General features: G+C 35.0%; 1 protein-coding gene across 3 annotated transcripts in view; it reads left to right on the top strand.

The window, feature by feature from the left end:
* The window catches only part of LOC133525035 (uncharacterized), a 191,464-nt gene that overhangs the window by 134,211 nt on the left and 41,029 nt on the right, over positions 1 to 16,224 (top strand). For 2 of the 3 annotated variants that reach the window (XM_061861239.1, XM_061861238.1), the window contains one exon: positions 12,290 to 12,343. The gene's annotated coding sequence lies outside the window, so the exon portion shown is untranslated. Of the gene's footprint in view, positions 1 to 151; positions 180 to 12,289; positions 12,344 to 16,224 lie in introns of all 3 variants that reach the window. The other variant, XM_061861237.1, reaches the window with a different exon arrangement.

Below are 16,224 nucleotides of genomic sequence, written 5' to 3'. Positions count from 1 at the left end.
TCAGCTTACGAAAGATTTACAATGATCCTTATACAGAGTAATAATTCCGTAAACGATTTACATTATTCAAGTTTCCTTACATTCTAAGAGTCCTCGAGTTCCTAATTGTATAAAAACATCAAAAATATACAATGATCGATTTATCTTGCAGAGCGGCGAAGACGCAGCGGCAAAATGTGGTAAGACTTTTTTTCGTGATTTTGAAAACTGCTTTTAAACTCCGTCACATTAGAAGCACGCATTGACATGTACTTTTTATGTGTTCCGTTGAATAAACTTGCTTTACCAACACGCTATTTGTTTTAAGCCTCACCTTTCCGTTTGACACCGTTAAGGGGACGTTGGTCGCCATGTTTTTAATTAATTTAAATGGTGGTCAGACCGTAACGCACCTAGTTGGGGGAACTATATGTCAACGTGTAGATGAATGAATTAATAACATGCGTCATACAGTAGGAGTAATGTTTGAAAAATTAAAAAGGTGCTATGAAATTGGTTAAATTTTCGGCTTTTTTGATATGAAAAAGCTCCATACTATTTGTACAATTATAAAACAAGAGTGGTTTGAACAATTTTGATGAGTTTTTAATACCTAGACAGAAATAAGACCCCTGAATATTTATGATTAAAAACATGTTAATACCTAAGGCGAACGTGGTACTTGATACATTGAAAACATAAAATAACTTCATCTTGTGAAAATTAGTGATACCTACTGGAAAATATATTGCATTTAACTAGCTTCCCTGTTACGGTTTTTTGCCACCATTTTACGGGTCCTTTTTATGGGTATTGTTATACCTATAACAGTTCCTACCTAACAACCATTAGATATAAAGTATGTAGTTAAACCGTTTTACCATCTAAGGTAGGTACCAAAGTTTTATATGCATTGAATACTTTTTATGTTTTATTTACTTCGAACCGCAACGTATAGGTTTATGTGAAGGCACGAAAGATGTCGATCGAGAGAAGATTTAAATGCAACTCCAACTAAAACAGAGAGATTTACCTCTAAGCAGTTGCATCTTGTTATAAAATTATTGCATCATACTTTTCCTTTTCCTTGTACAAGTCTTTCATCGATTAGTAATCACTTGTACATTTGCCTAACTATAAATAGATTCTAATGGAAAAATGCTTGTTCAATACCTTCGATTTTTATTCTGACGTTTCTTCGTTATCGAGTCGACAGTACATTAAAAATATCCACGGCTATTTATAAACCAGTTAAAAATGTAAACCTTTCCATCTGTTTCTGTACCGTGTAATTACTACACGGTGCGATCACTTTCATCAAACAAGAATTGTACTTTTAATGTGGATAAGATACACTTTCCAGCTTTAATACCAAAGTGTGGTAGGTTTATTGTATGACAACTTAGTTTCTATAATAATTCTGTAAATTTAAAAATTATGTGCGTGTTCATTATTAAGGTCTGAATCCTCCCTAATATTTTTGGTTTAAAAAATGTTTATTTTCAATTAGAAACGTTATAAAATACATCTGAAAACTAAAAACCATTTAAAAAACACACACAAGACAAAAATGACCGCGTGATGCATTATGCAATCACGCGGGGTCAAGAATCCGCAATTTTTTTTGTTGATTTTTTTCATTTAATATAAATAAAATTACGATTCTTTAAAAATCAGGTGTTTACTTCAAATCACTTGAGCGAACCATTAACCTTAGGATAATCCCCTTAAGGCCACGCCTCGACGTGTTCAAACAATGTAACATGATAGGCGAGTGGTACACTTCTCAATTTCGGTAGTTTCTCTATTGGGCAAATATTTCCTAACTGTGTATAATGTTACTTAATTAGTATCAGGTTTTACAAATATCTAGATGTCCATGTTTTAACTGCTGTAGACAGATATATTACTTCAGATACAGTTTTTTAATGACAAAAGTAAAATAAGCAGCGTTTATTTTCCACTGGAAAGTAAGACATATATTTAATATCATGGTAGGTATACCATCAAATAACGAATCGAGAACAAAGGCCCCTTTTTTATATAGTGGCATTTCTGTAATCCCAAAATTTTTAGAACTGCAATTAGTTATAAAAAAATTACAATTTTTGCTAAACATTTTGTCTACGCTACACGCTTAAAGGTTAATTGCCTTCTAATTATACTAAGATAAATCTCCCGTCAGACAACTTAACACTAACAAACACGTTACATAATATTAATCAAGTTTTACAATAACACGTTTGAAATTGACCTACATTTTGCAAAAAAAACGATTTATGGCACTTTGCTGTCGTGACGGATGTTTTATTCATGCGACGGAAACGCCTTGACCAACCAGCTGCAATGTTTATCTGTAAATGTCGTTTTATTGTGAGTTAGGTACGGTCAGCAATAGTGCCTTATGCATTACATACAACATGTACATACTACTTCACTAAGAAGTTCATAACGAATACTTTTGCTGATATTTACTGACATTAGAAGATTTTTTTGAGAGAGTTATCGAGATCAGACCGTCTAGACAAAGTGAGCGACTCCATACATTTTTGCAGTTTGCTTTGCTTTCCAGTTCAAGTATGGAATCGCGCGCGAGAACGCAACTCATGCTAGACTGTCAGATAGGAAACTTTAGGGAAATAAAAATAAACTTATTGCCAAAATCACAATTAACGGATATGTTTTAGAAACTTTTTGATATAATCAAGTTTATTTTTGAGCTTTTTATTCAGCTAGATCTTATTTTTAACCGACTTCAAAAAGGTTATCAATTCGACAGATTTTTTTTTCTGTTTACGTCTTACCTCTAAACTATACTAATAACTTTATGTGTGAACCGATTTGGATTTTTTTTTTTTTTGAGAGTAACATATAGCTTCAAATTGGTCTCCCAAATTTGTCATCCAGTTCTGGATGGGATCTAAACGGAATTGAGGGAACTCCTCAAATCTTATAAGCACACATATATAGCGATTTTTGTATTTTCATTAACCAATTAAATACAAGCATCATTTCATTTTCATTCATAAAAATGCAATTTTCTATATCTACGTCAGTACGAAATGTTAAACGAAATTAAAACAGAATATATATGTAAATCTAACTTAATAAAAAAACTGTATCTATATTTTATTCTTTTTACCTCATTTACTACTAACGATTTTGTTGAACTGCCTATCTAAAATGACTAATTCTTCTAAAACAACCGTAGACCAGTCATTAGGCATGTTGTGTTTAACGTATAATTTGTCATGTTAACGTCACAATACCGTTTTACATGTATGTTTGTATATTTATTAATACATGATTTACAACATGAATATATTTACAACATGAGCCGTTATGTTGGGCTGATTGTTTTCAATTGTTGATGTGGGCGGTCGAAATTAAGAGCCAGTTGTAAATTAAAATGACTAAATATGTAATGATAGTGATGGGACAGCTTACGTTTTGGGTTAAACATATTTTGGGTAGTTGACTGTTAAGTCAAATCAAGTTCTTTTTTCGAACAGTCAAAACGATTAAGTAGCGACTATGACGTCAGGTGCATCTTTTCTGCTTAATAGTGAAGGTTTTTTTTTACAATACAGTCAACAAACTGATTGGACTTACGCCCTATTGCCCCTATTGTGCTTGTGTGTCTTTTTTGTTTATTCGTTGCTGTATTTATTATTTTTTTTGTGACCGTATATGTCATTTTTATATGTAATAATATGCTTATCTAGTTCGCGTCTTTCCTGTTACATCAAAGACATCGCAATTTTATGGGAACCTAAAGCTGGATAATTTTTTTCAGTACTTGAGACTCAAATAAGATAAATGGATATATGTATGAAAAGTATAAAGTTTTATTGTATTGTCCACAGATTTTGACTTTTTTTCCAAAATGTGATTGACCTTTTTCTCGTATCACCAGTAAGAGTGTATATTTTCTGGCGTTAATTTGAATATAAATGTATTTTTATTACGTCGAACGTGCTATAAAGATTACAGCCTCTAAAAAAGTTTATACAAGTACCTAGTGGTTTCCTAATTTTCTGAAATCACCTACTTACTAATATATTTAAACCATAATTTATTTGATATAAACATAAATAATTTCCAAAACCAAAGTAAAGAAAATGTCTTTTCATCACAGTAGCTAGTAAAAGCTTCATTCATTCTTCAAAAACTACTCGTGTTTGTATCTACCCCTCTTTGATTTTATCAATATAAATTTAATATCTTAAAATACTCATATTTACATCCGCATTTTCATCTTCATCTTCAAACTCACGCGCACAGGTCTACGCGCACGCGCGCGCCCACGCCGCCATTAAAATTTACAATGTTGACATCCACTTCTATGCCCTAATGTCAACGGAGCGCTTTGGAAAGCGGTAGCCATAAGTCATGGCTGACATTAGTTCGGCAATTCACGTGTGTGTGTGAAACGGTATGTTGTTGGAAATGGGAAAATATAACCGGTATTTTATTCTTTTTTTTTTGTAAAGATAAATAAGGCGTCTTCATTAAAGTCGTACTTTTTTAAGTTAATTTTTTTCCCAAAATAATGACTTAGGTAAGTTTACATTGTATGCAAACTTTGCAGACTCACCGTAAAGTGCATGGCGACTTTATCAATGAATTTATTCATAATTTCTGCATGCAATTTCGCAGCTCACTGTACTTATTGGGTCACTGAACGTATGTAATAGTCTAAAAAAATACACCAGGTACGTAAAAAAAGGCTACTTCAAATTTCGAAAAAAAATATTACAGGACAATATTACACGACCTAGTCACACAGTAAGGAAAAAATATTTATGATAAACACACAAAGAAGTTAATATCCTTACCAGGATTCGAACCCAGGCCCTGCTGCTTCGTAAGGTGGGTAGTGACCGACTAGGCTAAAATATAGTGATTTCACATCTACTCACTTCCTTGATGATAGGTACTTGGTTTATTGGAGTTTCATCTTAACAGCGTTGTTCCGGCTTTTTGCCATGGTTCATGGGATCCTGGGGTCCGCTTGGCAACTACCTGATCCGCAGATTTGACTTAGATAGTAGATACTCGTTTTTCGACATTGACTGCCATCTGACCTTCCTGGCTAGAAGGGAAACCAGGCCTTATTGGGATTGGTCCGGTTTCCTGAAGATGTTTTTCTTCACCGAAAAGCGACTGGTAAATATCAAATAAGTTCCAAAGAACTAATTGGTACGAGCCGGGGTTTCAACCCGCAACCCCCGGGTTGAAAGTCACTTGCTTTTATAGGCAGGCTACTTGGTTTATTGGGGATAAATATTTTAATTTGTTTTGATATTTGGGATCTTAAAAATTTCCATTTAGGTAAAAGTAACCCAAGTACTCAAAATTTGATACATGTAATCTCTAAAATCTATTGCCATTTAGGCAAGATTGACATAAATGGATTCAAGTATTGTCCAACGTTTTGTAATCGTTATCTTGCCCTAGATCAACACCACACTTACATGAACCGTAATGTTTAGAAAGATATATAGAAGACGAAGAAAATCATGTCTCAAATTAATTTGGTTTTATATTGTAATGAGATACTGTCAGTCAGTATACTTAAGGGTATAATTAGTAACGCTAACATTTCATAACATCGTTAACTATGTATGTAATTATTAAATCTAAAACAAGCAAGTTGGCAAACGACTTTTTTAGAAACGGGCGGATTCAAACCGAGAGCAAAAATAACATAAATTATGCAAAACATTATTTAGAAATAATATCAGCTATCAACATAATGCTTTATCCATAAATTCTTTGATATAAACATACATAAATTATCTTTAATACCTACGTAAAGAAAAAGTTTTTTCTTTGCCCAAAGTTTAATTTATAATATAAATATAGTCTGTTAATTCGTTGGTATTTCCACATTGCATTTTCACCGTTCCTTGCCAAGTCAGTACGAAGTTAACTTGGTCTGACGTTGCAAAGAATTTCGCTCGTTAGTCAACTAAATACTACTTATTAAATACCTACTTCTAATCATGTACTTGCAAGTAAGTAGTTTCTATCAGAGCACTCTTACGCCATCAACGAGTAGATCGCATCGAATCGGTTTTAGTAATTTCGCAATTAGTTTTAATTAGTTTAGATCCCAGTAAAAATGAGAGGCGCATTGCGAGACCACGTGAATGCGCAGGTTACGGTAGGGTTGGAAAAATAAGCTGTTTAACTATGTATTTGCAATTTTAATTTATTGTACCAAACGTACCATAAGGGAAACCTTGACTTGAGCTCTGCAGGTATTTTTTTCCTTGTCTGTTCTTGTGTCCACTGCTGGGCAAAGCTTTGGTCTCCATGACTCCCAATTTAGTGCTTAGTCCAGCCAGTTAAATTGTTGAGGAAGTTATCCAGGTCGTCTCGCCATCTCCGTCTGGGCCTGCCGCGTTTGCGCCCATCTTCAAACATCCACTTGGTAGCTATACTAGATCACCCAGGCCCAGTCCCATTTGAACTTAGCAGTCTTCTTGCTAACGTCAGCTATGTGGATTTTTGAGTGCAGTGTGGTGTTCCGGATACGATCGGTCCTTGTAACACCTATAATAGTGCGCCCCATGGCCCGTTGGCAAACCTTAAATTTGGACTTCTGACTCTTTGTAAGCGACCATGTTTGAGCACCGTAGGTTAAGACGAGTAGAATACACGTGTCGAGGAGATTTCGCTTCAGTGACTGGAAAGTTACTCTTCATCAGCCTTCATCAGCATTTTGACGACTTGTATGGCCTAGTGGGTAGTGACCTTGCCTATGAAGCCAATGGTCCTGGGTTCGAATCCTGGTAAGGGCATTTATTCGTGTGATGAGGACAGGTCTTGAGTCATGGATGTTTGCTATGTATATATTGAAATAAGTATTTGTATATTATATATATCGTTGTCTGAGTACCCACAACACAGGCCGGCCTTCTTGAGCTTACCGTGAGATTTAGTCAATTTGTGTACGAATGTCCCTATAATATTTAATATTTATTTATTATCATATATATTGCCCTGCTGTCGGTACAGCGATTACCGTTAGTATTTAGGTTAGGTCCTAACGCAGCTAGCGGATACTGCCGATTCTAAATGTCTTCAACGCCGTGCGGCGATCATTTTTCCATAATTAGGTGCTGGGGTTTATTATTAGGTTACATGTAAACATGTACTCATGCAATTGAATTAATATTATTACCTAGTATTTTTTGAAATTGTTATCACAAACTTGTATATTAGCTCCAAAAAAAATCTGTCCTTTAAAGTGGATTTGACCGAATACCACGCGTATTCTTATTGACCAATCAGGATTTTGACACTGTTGAGGGTGTTGACTTAGCAATTGACCTTACGTATTGGATGAAAATCCCAAAGAAAAAAAGAAGAAGAAGGGAAAGAGATCCCATACTGGGATAAGTTCGCCTTTGTTGTATTTAATTTACTCTGTAAGTGTGTTTTTCGTGTTTTTATTTCTATGTACAATAAAATATATAACAGGACCAAAGAAGTACCTGGCTACTTAAGTTCAATAATAGCATTAATGCGATTATTTTATATTTAGAACAGCCAAGAGCAAATAAAACATAATCACCAATGAAAGCTGAACATTTTGGAAATGAAATGAACAATTCCAAAAAATAAAAAGTAAAATTATTATTTTGCCGGCATACTCCAAATTTAACTGTATCACAATCATATTAAGATTGAATTCAGAATGCATATTTTTGACCGTCGAATTGGTGGCATTGGTGCCTACTTCAATCCAGCCGGGAACATTAATCAATCCTCGTGGACGGGAATTTATTGCAAATCCACTTATTAATAAGCGGGAAGGTTAAAAACTAAAGGTATTGCTTCGTGGAACTGGGTAGTTCTTCAAACTCTAGCTTTGTTGTATGAACTTTTATGTTGTGGATCAACGAACTAATAGAATAACCCCCTTATTCATAAAACTTTACGGGTCTGATTTAGTTAAATTATGTTTTATCCCTTTCTTACCAATACACAAGTCAAAATTACAGATTAAGACAAACGATTCGTAGCTAATTCAGGGCAGTAATGCGTTTATTAATAAAGCCATAAGTATAGAAGTCTGAAGAGCCCAAAAAAGGAAATTATCTAGGGAATTATGCCAAAGAATAAGTAATAGTACTATCGTTCAGAAGAGAAACTTCCTACAAAACCGAAGTTTGACAGCGATTCATGGTCGAATCATGCTGTCCCTTTATAATATATGGCACTATCCCTACCGGCGATTTAGGGTTGTCAAAATTCAAGTCATTATCTTATCTGTGGCTGTGCACGCAAAGGGACGTCAAGTTGTGCCATCCTTAATAATTGCTTGGAGCAACGCTGAGCCGAACGGAGCCGAGAATGCCCGCGAGCAACTGAGCGCACATGTTGACAACGTCAAATATTATTTTGCCGCGCAAGAGGTTTGACAAATCCATTATGTGCTCGATTTTTAAATAACTAATAGTTACCTTGGAACAAAAGACATACGGTATTAATTAATTTGATTGAAATCCCATACACACCGGATTTGGCATTCTCAACGATGATATACCGGGTGTGGCCTGGGCTGTACTCCTGAAACTGACCAACGTTTGTTCAGCGGCTTTTAAAAATAACTTTTATTTAGATTTTAACCACACTTTAATTGCAAATGATGTTTTATTTAAAGCGTGACAAGCAACATCAATTACACTGATGACGGCGTACATTGAAGATAATATTTAATTTGTATGAAAAATAGGAATTCTAGAGATTTCATAATTTCTAAAAGGTATTGAACAAAACCTCTTACAACACCCTTTGCATTATTAGCCAATTAAAACTTTTATTGACTATTCTTACACAGGTGGAAACTTTCCATCCTGTTACCCTCTGCTGGGGTGTACGGCTCGAACCATTTTCTTCCACTGACTCCGGTCTGTGCAGCTCGGGTAACCTCCTCCCAACCGATCCCCAATACATCCAACTCTTGCTTCACGGAACGGCGCCAAGTAAATTTAGGGCGACCATGTTTCCGTTTTACGTGCATCTTCCACGTCAGGGCCACTTTGGATAGGTTGTCAGGCTTCCTGAGGATATGTCCAATCCAATGCCATTTGCGCGTTTGTATCTCCGTTTGAACCGTTTAATTTTCGTTTAACCGTTAAATCATTTTAATTTAATTTAGTGGTAAATGGTGGATTGGGTAATATTCAAAGTTGTGGGAGGCGTAGTTATGGAGAAGGGATAACTAACGGGATAATAAACGTATAAGTGAAACACAACGGATATGTCCCAGCTTAAGCAGTGGCCATCGGTACTTCAAACACACCAGAACATGACGCAGTTATATTTTAAACCGTGACGTAAGCGTTCGTTGCGTTTTTGCTGTGTTAACGTTTTTCGAGCAGCTGTGTGGCCGATTCTTAGTGTCAGTTGCATCAAACCACCGGTCACCGTTAAAACACTTAAAACGTTCGTAAGTTCAACGCAAAGGTTCGTTGCTGAATGACGTTGTGATGAGTCCGCTAACTGTGATTGGTGCAAACGCACACGCTAGCGAATATGTCAGTGTCAAAACCGGTGGTAACCGTACTGAACGGTAGATTTGCCCCGCATCGACATAGCACCGTTTAGATATCTGAGATCGCTAATTGGTCGACGGATACTGCATTAAATATCACTCGTATATTACAGATAGTTTATATTATGGCAGTTGTACTATACTGCCTATAATAGGTCACTTGTAGGTTCTATCGTTCTAAATATATGCATTATAGATCGTGTCATTTGTGTCATTAACGACGTGTGCCTTGACTCGGGTGCCGTTCAATTTTAATACAAACTTTTAGCATAATTTCATTTAACTACTATTGAAACTCATAATAAAAATTATGTATAAAAACAAAACATATAAAGTTGTTAGTCATACTAATTTAATGACAGAATGCTCTATAATCATAAAAACATTCTTCATAACAATCCTTAGGAATAATTTTACTTGTTATAACATACATTTCGTATAATAATTAAAATATAGTACTAAATTTTGACGAATGGTGACATAGTGTTCTATGATATAAATAAATATTATAAGACATTATTACACAAATTGACTAAGTCCCACAGTAAGCTCAATAAGGCTTGTGTTGAGGGTACTTAGACAACGATATATATAATATATAAATATTTATAAATACATAAATACATAGAAAACACCCATGACTCAGGAACAAATATCCATGCTCATCACACGAATACATGCCCTTACCAGGATTTGAACTCGGGACCATCAGCTTCGTAGGCAGGGTCACTACCCACTAGGCCAAACCGGTCGTCAAACTATACTTGGTGTCAATCAAACTATAAAATTATACAACAATCTACCTTTTCAACTTCAAAGCTGGTCGCCGTTAGGTACGACGACGAGCGAAGCGAGGAGGAGTGTTAGGTAGAACTGCGACCATATGGGCAGAACCATATGTCTCGGAAATTGTATTTTTGCTTGTTCATTTTCACTAGGCGTTTATATGAAGTTTATCTGAATCCCTTAGGAACCACAGAGGTTCCAACTCACACTGGCCGCTGCTTTGCGGTAAAATGATATATGTCGACAGACGTAAAGTACGGATGTAGGTCAGTTTGACGCTTAGAAAAATCGATTATGTTCCATGCAAATATAATGTTTAAGTTTTTTTTTATTAATTAGTAATTCAGTGTGGTTAAACTTTCAGCAAACTCAATCAAATAAATAAAGTTTATGAACGATTTGCCGAGGTTTGATTGTGAAACCACACCTTCAATATTATGCTGTTGGTTTTCATGAATAAAAAACGTTCTGAGTATAAAATAGTATACAGAGTGAACATTATACTGGTTGCCTGTTATGCAAATACATTACTATGCTACTAAACTATAATTACTTTCGAAATTATGCAATTCGTTTTTATTGTATTTGTTTTTATACCAAATCATAAATTCTGCATATCAAAATTATGCAATTCAAATTATGAAAAATGAAATTTCGCAAATTGTTATTATTAAAAACATTACACACCCCCTTGACTCGTATTGTCATTTTATTAAAGGTTAGTTTCGACAAATCTGTGCGTCATCGTGGATGGCACGAATTATATACGAGTAACTATCGTAAGCCACACCGACATTATTACATTGTCGCGGTTTATTAATAGCCTCTAGATGTCATTTAGCCTGTTTAGAATAGGCTAAATGACAAGTTTTTAATAATGGCATCAGCCGATCAGGTTTGTTTGGATCAGATATCTATACCAATCGCATTAAAGCAATACAAAAATAAGAACGAACAGTCAAAATTCTCGCAATCGTACAATACGCGAGAATGCGAAGTTCGAACTTTGAATCTAATGTTATTTGGCTGCTGTTTTCTGTAAGGTGGAGGTACTTCCCCAGTTGGGCTCTGCTCTAGATCTGGAATGACATCCGCTGTGCTGTGCCCTACCACACAAAGCGAGAATAAACCCAAATCAGCAAGATGTATAATATTATGCTATAAAAAAGATAAAGTTTAACGTCGTTGAGTTTCATTACGTAAAACGGAACTAAATTGCAATAGAGTTTGACTCTACTTAACTGAATCGATTCCGCTCGTGTCAAATCGTTTCAATTGCGTCTGATTGTGAAGGTTTATTTACTTAAAAATATAAATCATCATCATCACCAATATAATGGATTAAATGACCTATAAATTGTATATACAGATGTCAATCACAATGAAAAATCAATGATGATCAACTCTGGCCAACGTGGGACTCGAACCCACATCTTTGGATTGCCGGTCCAACACGTTACAAATTGCGCCAACTGATCATCCGTCATTCACCGCGAATTTAACCATTGCACTATGGAGTGTGGAATTAAGAGGAGTGGCATCTCTTATGGTAGAACTGTTGCAAAAGTGTCCAGCTGTCAGCTATAAATAATAGTTCCAAATCTCTCCAGAGTAGCGTGTCATCAAAAAACCTTAAATAGGTGGCGCTAAAACACCTAGAATACTTGAAAAAAAAAAATCAAATCATAGCACACTTCACTCCGTCAATAACGCCTAGGTTCTTAGCTACTCTAGCGCTACTCTGGAGAGATTTGGTGCTATTATTTATAGCTGACAGCTGGATACTTTTGAGATTTCACTCCTTTTAATTCCACACTCCATAAAAAATACTATAGTTACACGGCATCGAAATGTCACTTCTCATTTATCGTATACATTAAGGGGTTTGTAAAAAATAGGATGTTCTTTCGTTTCACTTCTTCACGATGTTAATAGATTTTCATTTTTTTGCAGATACCAGACTGATTAAGGCGACCATGATCGCGTAAATCCGGCAACTTCGGCAAGGTAAGTTTAAGTGTATGTAGTCATGCTGACTACATAAACCACAGATCAGCTCAACTACTAGATGAAGCAGTTAAGGAAATCGAGGTTATAACACATAAGCGCTCCCATACAAATTTAGTATGGGAACGAATTCGCGCATTATGATCAGTATAGTGTATATTAAAAATATCTCGTCCTCTGTAATTATTGAATTAAGACTTCGTATATCAAACTGAAATTTCGTACTGTTCATGAATGGTCCCCCAACGCAACTATAAGATTTTTTGAGAAACGCTGTATTCAACTAACATAAACATTTTTACCGATCACCTCACCTGCCACCGCACTCCCATAGAAAAGACTTATTTATGTCTTTTGTACTAGATTTTGTCTACTGAGATACCAATTTTCATTTACTATTTAGGTTTTATGGAAAAAAAGTATTATATTAGATGACTTCTAGAAAAAGTATTGCATACAATAGCTTTTCAATCTCGTACCGTACTTAGGTACTCGACTGAAAAGCTCTCTATTATACCACGATTGTATAAAATACTCATTGGCAATCCCATGCCGTTTGAATCCGAACCGTACCTTTACCGATAGGTACCTCTCTTTCGGAGGTAAGGTGCGAAGAATACAATGTTGCCGAGATTTTTTGGTTTTTTTAGCCTTAGAGGATCCCACGTTTTTATTCATACTAATAGGATGGCAAATGAACAAACAGTAACTGAATGGTATATATGTATTTGTGAAGTATATTACAATATATCCTGAGCCTATTTGCTTTTCAAAAATTTCACGGTTTTTGTATTGACGAGATCTAAAATACATGATATGATACATATGCTAGATAGATGAGTGCTATTAGAGATGTTTTCATGCCAATTCATAATGTACTTTTATAAGAGTTGTTCTTTGATTTTGGTGCATTATGGCTAATTCATTATTGACTAGTTTTTGTACATTTTGATTTGAACTTTTAAATGAGAATTCTTGTAGTTTTTATCCACAAATTCGAATATCTTCCCAAATCAACTATTGGAAACGTTTAGCTAGTGATCAGTGTTATATTTCGATATTAAATATTAATAGCATTTGTGTCTATATTTAATTCATTACATTTACGTATAGTCAACAGTTCTTTTACAGTACTCATGTTAAACTTATGACCAAAGTTGAAGTCAACAGAAAAAAAAAATAAGTACCTATGATAAACATGTCTTGTGTGTTTATAAGTATTTAAATAATGTCATGTGAAAATTATAATCTTCCGGTTAAGGTGACGTTCCCTTGTTAACTGCAGCTGCATTACGGTTGCGTTTCTGTCACTTCGTTGATAAAATGAGTGAGGTTCACTTTCGCATTACTGCCGCCAATATGACGTCCACTCCGTCACTCATTTTACTAAGGAAATTGACAGATACAGCAGCGGCAACAACGACACCGCAACTGTAACATAGCAGTTGACAACCGAACAACACCTTTACAGTTACAATCCCGATCTAGGCTCAAGCTCATAGCAACTGATTAAAACAAATTAAATGCAAAAGTAAACCAATATGGTTTCCAAGTAAATGGTAATGTCCAACGCATGCAGCCAAGGACCTAGCTTTCACTCACCCACATAGTTATTGTGGTCGTGACGATTAATATGTTTTTCTGTACATTAAATTTGATCCCGCAGCGACTTGATAGTCACGATTGATATGTATAGGCCAATTCTGTGGCCCTAGTAAATAAGGGTACAAATCTCGGCAGCATAGGTGTAAAAAGGTTCCACGTAACACTTAAGCCCTTTTATACCTAAGCTGCGCGAGACTCGTACCCTTCACTAGGGCTACAGAATTCTAGTTTTAGTTAATCAATCTGTCAGTGTCAAAAAAGACGTTTTGGGTTGAAGAAATGTCACTTTTGACACTGACAGATCTGTATCGTATCGGAATGAGATTATATAACTAAAACACTGTAAGTTGGACAAACACATCTTTCAAATTGGAACGAAACGAGATGTGATATGCAAGATCTTGGCCCTATTTTTAACTAAAAATTTGAGTTATGATTAACAATTACGAAAAAATTACGTTTTCTTAAATCGGCTACTTTTTGTCACTTTGTTAACTTAATCAATTTATACTCTAATAATTAATTTTATGGTAAAACTTTTGTTCAAAGTAATTATAAAGCTATTTGTACAGATATTCAAGATATGAGCAAAAATCTGAAAAAGGTACCTTCAACCTTAGTATAACTTTTTACATAGTTTCGTTGGAGATGTTATACATATGTAATGGAAAAGTAAAATAAAAACAAATTTACTTTGCGTAAACAATCTCCAGTAATGTCCGCATACTCAATCTGTCAATTCAAACACCTGCCTCGACATATACAATGTTGTATATCAATCAATCGTCCAGAAGCCATTTAGTACCTTGTCACATTACTCACGTCAATGAGATTATAAAACAGCAGTTTAACTGCTTGAAACAAATAAGAGCGATAACGTTCCATAAAGATCTTGGGTTTGCTATTAAATGTGTTAAGAAGATAGTGGACGACCATTTCCTCTCTGATTATTATGACTATTATGAGAATAAGGAAGGAGAGAAAAAAATCCAAAGAAAATCGAAAAAAAAAATCATCTGTTGTCATCCATCAAATCGTGTAAAAGTATTTTCCATAATGTCAATATCCAGGAAAGAATAGCTTTGCGATACTAACAAAATAACGGTACAATAACTTAATCTTAACAAATCACTTTGATTTTGAAGTCGATCTCTTCAGCATAATATATTCTAGGTGTATAGGTTTCGCTTATTTTTTTTTGTATTACAAATTTTAGAAAAGTAGAAACCATATAAACCTAGTTTTTCATTGTATCAATAACATGCTAAAAATCATGAATCAAAATTAATCGAAATTAAACTTACGTGGGACATTGGACTTTTGAACCATATCGCTAATAGCGATGAAAAAAGTCAAGTGAGTGTAACCGTGAAATATAAATATTTTAAGTGGAAAAGCATTTTCGCATTTTGTATGGGAGGAGTACGTGGTATAATTCCCTCTTAAAGTTTTAAATTATGATAAAACGGCATATATGCATAATGAACGAGGTGCACTCAAAAAACGACCTTGCTCGGAGCGTGTTGCTCATTAACTTGTTTAAGGCTTCGTCATACTGATGTGACGATTGGAGTTCATTAATCATTAATTTATCATAATTAATAACATTAATCATAATAATGTTTATCATGAATAATCAAAAATGGAAAAATATTTACCACAATTATGAATAAGGAGCGAAAATTCGCGATAAAAAGCTTGTAGCTCCCAAAAATTCCATGCATTTGACATTTTAAAAGACCTCCATCTACACTAGCTCCCCTATCGACGAAATTAAACGCATTAGCACATAATAAATAATAGTACTACCGTACAGAAATGACACTTCCTACAAAACCGAAGTTTGACAGCGATTCAGGTACGAATTATGCTGTCCCTTTCTAATGTAGCCATACTTACACTTATACACTTTCCCTTTAGGGTTGTTAAAATTCAAGTCATTATCTTATCTGTGGTCGTGCACGTATAGGGACGTCAAGTTGTGCCAACCGTAATAATTGCTTGGAGCAATGCAGAGCCGAACGGTGCGGGGAAAAGCCGAAAGGCGGATTGTCGCCTCACTGGCTTTAGCCCTCATTGAATGTGTTTGGCGGTGGCGCTGACATAGTGTGCATTTTGTTTTAGCTAACTCGCTGCAGCTTATCTTCTATCTTATATAGCAGTAAGGAGGTCAAAGGTTTTTTTTTGCACACATAGACATACACTAAAGTTACTACCTCATTATGTACCAGGCTTTACTTCAACATGTCACGTACACCAATAAATAATAATTTATG

The sequence above is a fragment of the Cydia pomonella genome, chromosome 14, assembly GCF_033807575.1.
Source record: "Cydia pomonella isolate Wapato2018A chromosome 14, ilCydPomo1, whole genome shotgun sequence".
Classification (NCBI taxonomy): domain Eukaryota; kingdom Metazoa; phylum Arthropoda; class Insecta; order Lepidoptera; family Tortricidae; genus Cydia; species Cydia pomonella.
This window is presented reverse-complemented; position numbering and strand designations above follow the sequence as displayed.